Source organism: Aotus nancymaae, unplaced genomic scaffold, assembly GCF_030222135.1.
Source record: "Aotus nancymaae isolate 86718 unplaced genomic scaffold, 86718_ANA_hifiasm-v0.15.2.pri h1tg000022l_1, whole genome shotgun sequence".
NCBI classification, from domain to species: Eukaryota; Metazoa; Chordata; class Mammalia; order Primates; family Aotidae; genus Aotus; species Aotus nancymaae.
This window is the reverse complement of record NW_026988435.1, coordinates 15,451,713-15,466,078: the sequence shown is the minus strand read 5'-3', so window position 1 is coordinate 15,466,078 and position 14,366 is coordinate 15,451,713.

Here is a 14,366-nt window from a genome sequence, read left to right as displayed (position 1 = left end):
GAGAAAGTCAACTTGATATTCCTAAAATTCCTATGAAGTATGTACTATTTTATTCTCATTTGGAAAATGGAAAAAAAAAATGAACTGAATAGCAGAGATGTAAATGAGCATAACTTGTTAATGAAGAAAATGGGCCTTAAAATCAGTCTGTCTGAATTTGCAGCCCATGTTTACGAAATCTGTTTGATTCCAGTCCTTCTTTCACAAAGGCCTGAACAGAGCAGACAGCTTTGAGATTGCAGGCGGTGTGGGAATGAGGAGCAGTGGGAACTTTTTTGCTTGGGGATCTGTAGGCTCACTTACTGCTTTACATGTCTCATTCTTGGTCCCTTTTTTAGCTCATCTGTATTCTTTGCTGGTTCACTCTTATAATTGTCATCCTTATTTATCAACTTTTTCTAGGCCTTTTTCTTGCTTTTATTTTATTCTAGAGAAGAATATCCAATGCAGTCCCTTAATTTCTCTACATCAGTGTTGTCAATTGACAACTAAAAGTTTAAGCTCGAGTGCTATAATAATATTCAATATTCCATAAAATGTAAACAAATTCTAACAGCTATGAGATAACAGAATTTATCATGACAGTTATACCATTGATTGTAAACAACTTACTGCATTTAATTCTCATTTTTTTAAAATTTTTACAAGAGGTGCTATCATTAATTCATATTTCCAGACAAAGAAGTGAGACATCATATACTTTTAAATTTGGTTCAAAATCATGCCACCAGTAAGTGAAGGGTCTAGACTCAGATCCAAGATTTTACTTGAAATGTTTATTACTCAGTGAAATGCATTGCAGAGTTGGTGAGAACAGCCCAGAATGATAAATAGCATTAAATCCTGTGTTTAATATCTTGCTTTTTCCTTATTTATCTTTACACACATTTTTAAAGTCATAGAACCGTTTTTGCTATTAGGCTGTTTCTTTTTTAGCTTGTTCATATTCTCTCTCTTGCCCTTTCTGTTTTAAAAGTCCAATTTCATGTTAGCAGTTACCTCATCAACTATTTATTAATTTGTTTATGGCCACTGTCCCATTACCTATTACTTACTATTCCTCAGGTTTTATTTACCCATACTCTTCTCCTCTCCACTTTTACATTCTCTCTTTTTAAGTTCAACCAATGTTATAGCCACTTGGTAGTTGCAGGTTATACGATTAGCTGTCATGGTGCCAACTTTCAAGTAATACACATACTTATCAGAATCAGAAGATTGTTTTTAAAAACTTTGCTTTTTATTCTAGTGACTTCTTATAGATTAAATATTTTGTGAAAGAATTTTGGATATATGTGGCTCTAGCAATTCTTATTCTGGGGATTTTCCAAAGTAACATTTGGTCTGGGGTTACTATGGCTGGTTATTAAGATAGAGAAGCCTCCTTAACATTGAAAATAAGGGTTCAACTTACTTACCTCATAAAGATTTTATACATCATTTGCAGTTGGAATAATTACTAGTTTCATCTCCTACACTTTACTCTGAAACAGCCTAGTTTTAGAGTATGAATAATTTTTTTTTTGAAAATTTTAGGAAATAGGTGTTAAATATGGTAGTTACCTTTTTGCAAGACTTCTCAGAGTCTGTCTTCATTACATTAACATTTAAATTTGTTCAGTACAAATTTTCATGTTCACATAAAACCAGGTAACATATTTGGGGATGCTAATGTTCCTCAGTGTACAGTTTGAGACATACAACTATTTTATCATAATTTATTATAGTATCTTAAGTTGCCAGGAATCAAATAAAATATCATCTTTAAGTCTATACACATAAAAAATTACCACTGTTGAAAAATTTGACACAAACAATTGAGAAATTTTTGTGTTGCCTATTGTGTTTTTCACACTGTGCTAGAGAAAGTGGACACCACAACACAAATCACATTTAGAAAAAAATGAGTCTTGTTTCTAAGAATCTTATTCATTAACTCCGTATATTTAATGTGTCTAGTTATAAAATGTGGTAGTTGTTTTAAAGGTACAATATAACAACTATTTGCTTAAAAATATGCTGGTATTAGCATTGTCTGGTTTTCTTTGCCATATAAAGTTCTATATTTATAAATTTATATGACAACCGAAATTAGTCTTGGATAGTATGTTTATGTTGTTATAAAAATTTATTTTTTGTTTGATTATCTCTTCATATTTGCAAATACATGCTTACTAGTGTCTCATAGCAACTTAATGGTGCAGGACAGTTTACTAAACTAACTTTAAAATAGTAAACATGGACTGTTGAAAATAGAAAAGAAGAAAGAGAGAAGGGGCAAACATATTTTTAAAAAGCATTTATAGGTTTAACTAAAAAATTCTGTCCTACTTTTATCTGAGTTTCCTATATGAGACCTCTCTTTAAAATAATTGCTAGTTCTATGTGGTGATTTCCTTAGCATAGAAAAAACATTCATACTATATTGTAAAGATATAATAGCTACCATATACAAATAAATGTCTGAATGACTGGATGACCAGAATTAATATTCTTAATACCTAAATGTGATAATGTATAACTAACTCTAACTGATTAAAAAGGTGGTAATGGGTTCAAAAGCTGGGTTGTGATGTCATATGGTTTAGTTTGTATCAGCTTCCTAAAGAATAAAGACAAAATATAAACCAAAAGCAAGAAAATACTGTTAAATAGTAAATCTCAAATTCACTCAAATCAAAAGCAAATAAGACCAAAAAAAAGTGTGTATGGTCATTTAAGAAGATATTTTCTAGTAACATTTTATCATGATGGCACAATAGAAAGCTCTGGAATTGCCTTTCCACCATTTCAACAGCAAAACATGAATCAATTCCCTTTGTAAGAAATCCAAAAACTGATTAAGAGGCTCCTGCACTCCAGAAAAATGTGAAACCAGAAATATAAAACCCAGTAGAAAATGTTGAGGCAGTCTCTTGCTAATTTCCACCCCAAGCACAGTGCCATATGATCAGGAGCAAACAGCCAGCTCACAGCTTCTCTCTGAGAAGAAAAAAAGTTGGACTGAATATCTAATGCCCCATTTAGTCTGGCTCCTGCACAAGGGACTGGTTTCTATCCCCTCTGTCTTGGAGAGCTGAGGAGGCCTAGGATATGTAAGTTCCCTAGGGCCTGTAGGGAGCAAAGTGGTGATAGGTAGAGCTACTGTGTTGGCATTACCACATCTCCTCTCCCTAGATCAGCACAGAGTGAAAGGGCAATAAATCCTAGCTCCCAGCTTCTGCCTGAGGAGGGAAAGAGTTGGCTCATGCACCCAAAGTTGCAACGTTATCAGGAGCTAACTGAGGGTTTGGTTTCTGTTCTGCTAGTCTCTCAGTATTTATGAGATTTGGCCTACTCTAGGTGTATGAGACTGCTAAGAATGAAGATGACAGTTTAAAATAGCCTAAAGGTTTAAGAGAACATAGAACCTCAAGACAGTTTGATTGGTGAAAATTTTCTTCTGAATAATATCAATCCAGAAAAAGATGGTTTTTTCTAATGAGTAAATACCAACACAATGGGTCAAAGAAAATGAATAAACAGGAAAGCACAATCCAAACAAAGAAACTAGATAGAACTCCAGGCTGAATCCTAATGAAACAGACATATATAAATTTTCAAAGGGAGAATTCAAAATTGTCGTAAAAATGCTCAATGAGCGGAAAGCAATAGGCAAAGGAATTTCAAGAGAGATTGAAAATTTTTAATATTAGATGTATATATGTATATGTATATTATATATACATATATGTGTATATTATATGTATATTATATATACATATATGTGTATATTATATGTATATATATCTAATATATATACATGTATGTATATAATATATACAAAGATACATATTAGATACATATATAACATGTATATTATATATGTGATATGTACATATACATGCATATTATATATTTACTATATACATATAATGTATAATGTATGTTATATATATAATATACATATATACATATTAAAATTTTTTCAACCTTAAGAAAGAACAATACCCTATAATATGCCACAACATGGATGAACCTGGAGGACATTATGGTAGGTGAAATACGCCAGTCACAGAAGAACAACCACTCTATGATTTCTCTTCATGAGATATCTAAACTAGTTAAATCAATGGAATAAAAGAATAGGGTTTCGTGTGCTTGGGCAAGGGGATAATTGGAAGCTGCCAATTAATAAGCATAACATTGAGTTACACAAGGTAAGTTGCAGAGATCTGGTGCATAACATTGTGTCTATAAATAATAATACTATATGTTACACTGAAAATCTAGTATAAGGACAAATCTCATGTTGATTTTTCTTACCACAATCAAATTAAACAACAACAATATAAACAAAGTCCCAATGGACAGAAGGCACATATACCAGTTTTGTTTTTTAGCAATGTTATTTTCTACTTTTTTAAGTCCTTAAGATAAAAGTGTTTTTAAATTTTCTTGTATTTATATAATGATTAGAAAGGGAAGTAGCAGGTCAGATGTTAAAACTCTTAGGCTAACCTTTAGGACCCTCAGAACCTGTCCTGTGAATTTCTGGTGCTTAATTCATAGATAATCGCAGAAATGTTGTGTACAAAAGCTGTGACCATCGTGAGCCAGCACAACAATCAAAACAAGAGCCATGAACTACCTGTGCTAACGTCATCTGTGCAGGTATCTTTTGATACCCTGTCCAACATGTCTGAGCTGAATCCTCCTTATTCCCTAGTTCCTGCTCTGTCTGATATTGTGTAACATGCTGTAGATGGAGAAATTTCTGCCTGGGTCAGAAGTGACAGTTTCCACTGAAGACACATCTAGAAAAGAAGCCTATTCATCCTGTAGAAAATGTCTTACTGTCCAGTTTACACAGGTCAAGAAAAAGTTATCTCCCAAAGAAGTCAAGCTTTATGATGCTAAGCCAAATGTAAGAGCTGCAGCCAGAGCTGAGCTGCCTATACAGCCAATTTTGAGGTTTTGTTTTCTGTTTTCCAGAAACAGCATCTCACTCTGTCACCCAGGCTGGAGTGTGGTGGTGTAATCATAGCTCTCTGTAGCTTCAAATTCCTGTGCTGAAACAATCTGTTTGCTTTGGCCTCCCAAAGTGCTAGGATTACATGAACCACCATGCCTAGCCACAGCTTGGTTAAGGGAATGGCAGCCAAGGAGTTCAAATGTGTCCTCTCCCTTGCTTTGGATCTGATTTTTACTCTACAGCTTTATCATTATTAACATCATAGAAGAAATCTACATAGCGGGGACTGGGATTCTACCAGTTCCCTTTCTTTTATCTGCGATCCCTGCTCTACATTGTAGACATGATGGGTATCCTAAAGGACTTTTACCTGATAAAACACAGTAAAGTTCTCAAGTGGAGTCTATTAAAAAACAAAACAAACAAAAGAACCTATTAACTTCATCTCTAAGATCTTAAGGGATTTTGCTCACTCTTAGAAGTACTTTATTTGATAGTTCCTCATCACACATTGTTTTGAATCTCAATTAGAAAATATTTTCTATCTGAAAACTTGTTGACAGACTAGACTGATCTGTAACAAAAGACCTGGTCTATATGTTTTCCTCAATTCATAACTTACAGAAGGCTTGTCAGTGAAGCTTTTCTTTTCAATTTTCTTGTTTTTTTAAACAGGTAATTATATTGCTTGAAGTGTTTTTTAGTTTGAAGAACTACAGAGACATTTCTGTTTTTCATTGTCCATCCACAAAAATATTTCTTACAGGAATGACTTGTGACACAGTCTTAAATGGCATAATAGGTTTCACTGGCCTATCACTAGTGCCCACTTTCAGCTGCTTCCTTGTAGCATGGTGGCTAGAGAGAAGAGTGCTAGATGTATGTACATGTACATGTACTCATGCGCCCAATCAGAGGAAACGATGCTACTGCATTGTCATACGGCACCACTGTCCAGCAAGCACGTTTCCCTCTTCCTGCCCAATACTGATGGAAGAGTCAGGCTGCTATAACATCACACACCTGGACTGCTGCTGCGAGATCAGGGCTGTTTTTCCTAATCAAATCTAAAACCAAATCTACCTTTCACAAGTATTTGAGACTTACCTGTTTTACTGAATTGGAAAACCTCTTTCATGTAATTCAGCACTATGGATCAATAAACATTCAAGAATAGCTAAGAAAACACTAAAAATAAAAACTACAAGGAAAGATTAGCCCCACAAGCTATAGGAATATAATATAAAGCCTATGTTATTGAAACAATATGATCAGATACAGTGGCTGGCACTTGTAATTCCAGCATTTTGGGAGGGCTAAGTGGGTGGACCACTTTAGGTAGGAGTTTTAGACCAGCCTGGCCAGTATGGTAAAATGTCACTACTAACAATGCAAAAATTGGAGGGCACGGTGGTGCAGGTCTGTAATCTCAACTACTTGTGAGGCTGAGGCACAAGAACTGTGAACTCGGGAGGCAGAGGTTGCAGTGAGCCGAGATCATACCACAGCACTCCAGCCTGGGCAACAAAGTGAGACTCTGTCTCAAAACAACAACAACAGCAATACGTTCTTCTCACAAGCATGGACATATGGACTAGTGGAATAGAAAACCCACAAATGGAGTAACACACATATGGGCATTCAGTGTATAATAAAAGTGGCATTTTAATAACTAGGACAAAAATGAACATTTTAATAAACAGTGCTCAAACAACCAAATAGCCATTTGGAACAATATTAAATTAGATACACATCCAAACCATGAGAACAAACTTCAAGCTACCTAAAGATCTAAATGTAAGGAATTACACCTTGTAAATAGAAGAAAAATGAATTGCTCTATAACCCGTGTATTGGGAAGTTTTTCTAACTATGATTTAAAATACAAGAAAAAATAATGATTGACATTTTAATACTCTAATCATAATATTAATAATCATCATAATAATAAATTTTGCATAGCAAAAAAGTGCTATAAGCAAAGGCAAAAGGCGGAAAAGAAACAACCAGGAAAAAGTGTAATATATCACTACAGATAAAAGGCTAATATTCCTAACACGTTACGTATCTTAAAAATGTACCCTCAAACCTAAGATGCAATTAAAAATAAATAAATAAAAAGGAAAACAAGAAAAAATAATTGGAAGGAAAAAAATTCCCAAAACAAAAAAGACAAAAAAAATAAGCAGAACATTTATCAAAACATATGAAAATGACTTCTGAATATAAGAAAATATGCAATAATGATTAAAGGATATGGATGGGAATAGGATGGGCAGAATGGGACAGTGATAATTCATTAACTTTGACTTCTGGTGGTATATTAATATTTTTACTGCTCAATAAATGAAGCCAAAACTATGTGTTTAAAAAAGAAAACTGTTTACAAACAGAATTGTGTAGCTTTATTTTCAATGAATCATCACTACATCGATAATGACAAAACAGAACTAATCTTAGTAAATTCTGCAGGCTTTTAAAAAGTTTGCAGTGGGAATGGTTAGTAATTTTCATAGTATTTTCTATATATTCTATAATTGAATACCTAAGTAAAATATATGTAATCTATATTTGCACCTATCTAATATGCCAATGTGTGTGTGTGTTCATGTGAACAGTTTTCTAGCTGTCCTGTACAAGAGGTTCAAAGCAGGGACACACCAATATTAATGAGCACACCTAATGTTCACTTAAGGCAATGAGGGCTTCTTGGAGGAGTGACTGTTTCCAGCACTAAGGAAAAAAAAAAAAGATATGATGAGCTTGAAAGATCATATGCCAGCAATTATGCCAGCAATTATGCCAGAAAGTAAAAGTGCTGGAAACCTACCAAAGAACATGGTAAATAGCTAGAATGGATGTAGTACATTTTGAATATGTCCCCCAAATTTCATGTGTTGGAAATATAATCCTCAATGAGGCAGCATTGAAAGGTGGACCTTTAAAAGGTGATTGGATTAATCCATCCATGGATTAATGGATTAAGGAATTTTTGGGTTAATGGATTAAAGGGTATCATGGGAGGAAAATGGGTGGCTTTGTAAGAAGAGAAAAAGAGACCTGAACACAGTAGCCTGCTCAACAATCCCACCCATGTGATTCCTCTTGCTGCCACAGGACTTTTCAGAGAGGCCTTATCAGCAAGAAGGCTCTCACCAGATGTAGACCCTCAACTTTGAACTTCTCAGCCTCCATAACTGAGAAATCAAATCATTTTCTGCATATATTATCCAGTTTCAGGCATTCTGTTATAGAAAATACAAAATGAACTAATACAGTCCCTCACTAGCCAAATGCAGAACAATTTGAACAATTAAATAATGGTAGTACCAGGTTATCGCCCACTGAATAAAATAATAATAAGAATCCATTAGTATATATTGATTTAAGTACAGAAATGAATACATAAATAAATGAAGATATGAAGAAACCTTTACATTAGAGTAACAAGACAATAAATAACCTTAAGTAGAATTACAGAGTTAGAAAGACACCTTTTATTATCATCATAGAAATTGATTCTGGCAATAATTAGCAACAGATACAATACTAGTGGGTGAAAATATGATGAGAAACTAGATATTGTCTTAATCTCAAAGTCTCTCTACAAATTATTTACTAATTGCAAAGAGGAAACAGACATTTTAGAATAGAGAAGCATAACAGACACTATCATACACAAGTGATTAAAGTTAACATTTATCAAAATTGGTACAAGCCAAAGTTATTTACCTCCTAATTTGATGTGCTAAAATGTTTTTCCTGAGATGCATAATCTGAATCTAATTATGGTGAAAGAAGAAAAAAACAAATTGAGGTACCTTCTAAAATCCATCTGTACTTTAAAAAATGTTGATACCACAAAAGACCATAAAAATCTGATGATACAGGTAAAAATAGACAAAAGAGACATATATCTTAAATGTGATATCATCCTGGATTGTATTTGAGAGTAGAAACAAGTATTTATTAAAGACAGTTTAAAAATGTAAACTTAAAATTTGAATTATGTAATAGCATTGTATCAAGGTTAAATTTTCTGTTAATGAACTTCAGTAATATAATGTAATGCACTGGTTAAAGTAAGTGCACACTAAGTTAACTAGATTTCAACAGTCATAATGTCTAGTAGTTATTCTAATATAGTTCAAAAGATAGAAAAAATATATAGACCATTTATTAGTCTGTTCTCACTCCACTATAAATAACTGCCAGAGACTTAGTAATTTATAAAGGAAAGAGGTTTAATTGACTCACAGTTCCTCATAACTGGGGAGGCCTCAGGAAAATTACAATCATGGAAGAAGGCACCTCTTTGCAGGGTGGCAGGAGAGAGAATGAGAATCTAGCAAACAGGAAAAGCCCTTATAAAATCATCAGATCTTGTGAAACCTAACTCACTACCATGAGAACAGGGTGCGGGAAATCACCCTCATGATTCAATTGTCTCCACCTGGTCCCTCCCACAACAGATGTGGGTTATGGGAACTACAATTGAAAACGAGATTTGAGTGGGGATACAGCCAAACCATATTAACCATTGAAGAGGAGATGAGAAGGAGAGAGAGAAAGAGACTGAGAATCAAAATAAATCAAAAATGTTAATATCTGGTGAATCCCAGTAAAGGATATATCATAGTTCCTTGTACTGGTAGCCTTGAAGGTTTTCTGTGAATTGAACATTGTATAAAAATAAATGGCATGCAAACTGTGAGCATAAATATCATGGATAAAAGTAGAAATACTAAGTGACTCAAAATATATGTGTATATATATAACTTTTCACTTAGTTTCTTTAGAAACTTTGGAAGCTTCGGAGCTTTTACATTTAATGCCTTATTTATAACTTGAAGTAAATAATTGTGAGACAAAGAGAATTTTTCTTATGTGAGAGATGAGTAACCTGAGGCTTATGGATATTTTGAACTAATTTTAAATTCATAATAAGTAGTCATACAATTTAATAGCAAATATTCCAATTCCAAATTCATTTTTAATAGTTCTATGATGTTATCATTTTGGTGGGAAGTTTTTCTTTTCCATATCTTATCCCTATCACTCAGAGTCAAGGGCCAGTTAAACAAGTTTTCTTCTTCTGTGACAAAGCAGATCAAGAAATAATAATTGTTTATATCAAATTTGGAGTATTTTGTCTTACTCAGGAGTTCTCTGATATAAACTTTTTGGTTTCTTGGCTTCTTCACATTCCCCAAAAATGGCTCATTGGCATCTGAAGCTTGGCTTGCTGGGAATTGACAGCTGCCTGCTTGAGCACTCATACCATTGGATTTGGGCTTTCTAATTTGATTAGGTCGCTGAGACTCTCCCTTCCTGCTTACCAGCAAGCCAATTTTAAATGTCTTCTTTAAACTGTTTTATCCAGCATTATTAGAGGTTTGGCAATAGAGGGTTTTCAGAGACATTAATTGACATTTCACCTGAAATGGAAGGCTCTATTTGTTGTTGTGTTTGGAAGGCTCTATTTGTTGTTGTGTTTGTTTACCCAACTGGAAAGTAAAGTTAAGACATGGAAGGAAGAGTCATGCATTGGTGCTCAATAGCGTCTCACTTTATCTGAGAATTTGGTAAATTTATTAAAATAACAAACAGAAAACCAGTAAGTAATTTTTTAAAATTTTACTTAGCCACAGTCAAATATTATTACATTGATTGTAACTATAAGCAAATGTGTTATTTCTTTCATTTGTGTTAAAATACTTTAGGTTCTGTTTTATAAATGCAGTAGTATAATTAGTAACCTACATGAACATTGTCAGAGGAGATAATGAGATCTTATAGATTGATAATGAGATCTTATAATGATGACAGGCATAATAAGCTAATATAAAAATGGTTGATGCTTATAAAGAAGATCTTTCCAGAAAATTAAATACAAATCCTCAATAAATACGTGTAAAACTATGGTCAATTTCATTATAAATCATGCTCTATCTTCTACTGTAAAAAACAAAAGGCTCACTGCACCCTATTTCCACCAGGGCTTAAAGAAAACAATACTTTCACATGTTGCTGGTGCTACTGATATGGTTGCCTCTGTGTCCCCACCGAAATCTCACATTGAATTGTGATCCTCACATGTTGAGGGATGGATCTGGTGGGAGGTAATTGGATCATAGGAGCAATTTCTCGCATGCTGTTCTCATGACAGTGAGTGAGGTCTCCGGAGAGCTGATGGTTTTAAAGTTTGTGGCAGTTCCTCCTCTCTCTCTTTCTCTCTCTTTCCCTCTCTCTCCCTCCCTCTCTCTCTCTCTCTCTCTCTCTCTCTGTCTCTCTCCTGCTGCTATGTAAAATCTACCATGCTTACCATTCACCTTCTGCCATGATTGAAAGTTTCCTGGAGGCCTCCTCAGTCATGCAGAACTGTGAGTCAATTAAACCTCTATATTTATAGATTACCCCTCCCAGTGATTCTTTATAGCAGTGTGAAAATGGACTAATACAACTACTCTCTGGAAAACAATTTGTCATTATTTGTATAGCCCTCAATAAAGCAAATTCCTTCTTCCAAGGAAATTTACCTGACTTAGAAACCTAACCACCAGTGAGAGAGAATGTAGACACAAGAATGTTTACTGCAGCGTTCTTTTTACTAGCAACAATCTATAAAAATGGGAATGTCTAAAGCAAGTGAGAAGTTGAAAAATCATGGCATGGCTACACACTGATATATTATGGAGTCAATAAAAATAATAATTTTGGAATCTCTATTAACATGAAGGTGTATTCATAACATATTAAGTAGAGAAAGCTAATTACAATAGAATGTGTACAAATATGCTCCTATTTTAAAGAGAAAATATAAAGATTTTTGTATGTGGAATTTTACACATTAATATGATATTCACACATATCTACGCATGGTATGTATATGTGGTTTATAAATGTATGCCTATATATTTGTGTAAAATAATGTATGCTTGGAGAAAAAGATGTGAACATATACCTAAGAACTCTTTAAAAACGTGTATGGGTAGGGAGGCCAACTCAGGCAGATCACGAGATCAGGAGATTGAGACCATTCTGGCTAACACGGTGAAACCCCATCTCTACTAAAAATACAAAGAATTAGCTGGGCATTGTGGTACAGGCCTATAGTTGAAGCTACTTGGCAGGCTGAGGCAGGAGAAATGCTTGAACTCAGGAGGTGGATGTTGCAGTGAGACAAGATTGTACCACTGTGCGACAGAGCCAGACTCCATCTCAAAAAAAAAAAAAAGCATATGGGTTGAAGATAAGGAGGAGATAAGGTGAAAAGAAGGTAAGCAAAAAAGTAGAAAAGAAATTCTATATTCTTCAAAAGTAGAGTTACCTTTGCATTTATATCCAAATATATAGGTAAAAGATACTTAGAGTACCCCCAATAGGCATTATATTAAACATTATTTTGCATCATCTTAAAAACATCAATGCTACATTTAAAATTCATTTCCTTTGAAACTTTATTGCAATTTGACCACAGAGTATTAGCTATAGAATCTTAGAGGTGGAGTAGACCTTTGTCTACAAGTAAATTTATTTGATGCTCTGCAATTTTAAAGTGCAAATGGTTATTTAATAAAGCTTGTGTCTAGATGAGCTTTTTCACAACTTCAAAGGATGCAATAAATTTCAAGCAACCATACATCTTTAAAGGGCAAATTAAAAACACCTTAGAATTAAATTTAATTTAGACATTATCAGAAATAATAGGAGCATAAGTGAATTTATCCTGTGGATTGGTAACTCAATACACAGGCAACTTAATACACAGAAACTCAATAGGCTGAATTATTGTAAGTTTATAATACCACCAACATTATCAAATAGGTTACGTGACCAAATAAATCTAATACCTCCCAAGTGACCTTGGGAGAAGTGGCATGTATACTTTATTCCATAGCATTTAGAATTGGCAATAACTAATGGGGTTGGCAGTGATAACCATCAAATAAAAAAAATAAGTAATTAATTCATCAATGTAGAGAGGATACATGAGTATGGGAAATGAGCCAAGATAAAGGTTATAGTAAATGTATTTTTTAAAAATGATGAATAGGACCTAGAGGGTAAAATGAATTTTTTTTTTCCAAAAAAATACAAAAAGAGATGGTGCTAATCCTTAACTCATGACTCTAGATGAAACAGACAGCATGCAAAGAAAAAAATTATAGTTGACATACAATCAGATTTAAATATTCCCAGTTTAATTTTCCTTTCCTAATAAATATATGACTTATTTTCTTATTTTATATAATGAATTATAAACCACATCTATTTCAAAACACACAGACACTTAAGAATAATGTGTGAGGCAATTCCATTTAATGTGTTAATTCAAGCAATATGCATAGACATTAAATTTACATTTTAATATATGCATAAAGTAGACACTTCTAGATCTATCTATGATCTGGAAGATCTTAGATAGATCTTGCAGATCTTAGATAGGAAGAGGAGAGCGTTTAGCTTGGAGAATAGTCTAGAATATGTCAGAGCACTGAACGACTGTGAATGCACCGTAAACTAACATGTACATGAAATGTTGGATCTTCAAATAATCAAGAATCCAAAAGGAGGTCAGGAGGGCAAGAGAGAGTCTGCCATACAGATATTGCATGGATATTACAGCATTTGTACAAGATAGCAAAGGTTTGGGCAAAAGTACCAATGAAGAGTCCAGAGAAATGTAGTTTTCATTTTATATTTCTTATGTTACACAAACACACACAAGGGCAAGATACCATGATAAAATTGTAAGAACTCTATCTATCTATCTACCTAGCTATATATGTTTTTGCCTACATCTATATGTGTATCTGTATTTATCTACTGGTACACCTATATCTATCTGTGTCTATATTTATATCTATTTCTACATCAATATAAGCAGACTGAACATTACAAGGAAGGATATAGAATTTAGTGAATGTTGAAGAATCACCTAATGAGAGACTTAAAAGGAAATAGATTCCTTTGGCTTCTAGCCAAGTATTACTTCAGTTTTCCAGAAACTTTCCTCTGAGTGACCTAGATTCTCTACCTACTGAACTATTACTAGAGCTACCAATATGTTTTAATGTTTGCTCCAGCTAGTCTTGCAACTGATGGATGTGATCAGGCAAAGGGGAGTATTAGGTGGCTGCACCTTGCGAATTAATAACCATAAACTTCCAATCTCATTTCTGAACATGTATAAGTCATTCCGGCTCTATTGAGTCATGTCAGTGAAATAAAGGAAATGATCATTATTTTCAATTACATTATTTTACAGGTTTATATTTAATCACATCTTTGGCATTATAATTTTCCAGTTTTACACAGTTTTATTTATTGAATTAGTACTTAAAACAAAGGCTGTTGTAGTTAAATTGACTATGACCTTGAACTGATAGATTTATAACTTGGAAATTAC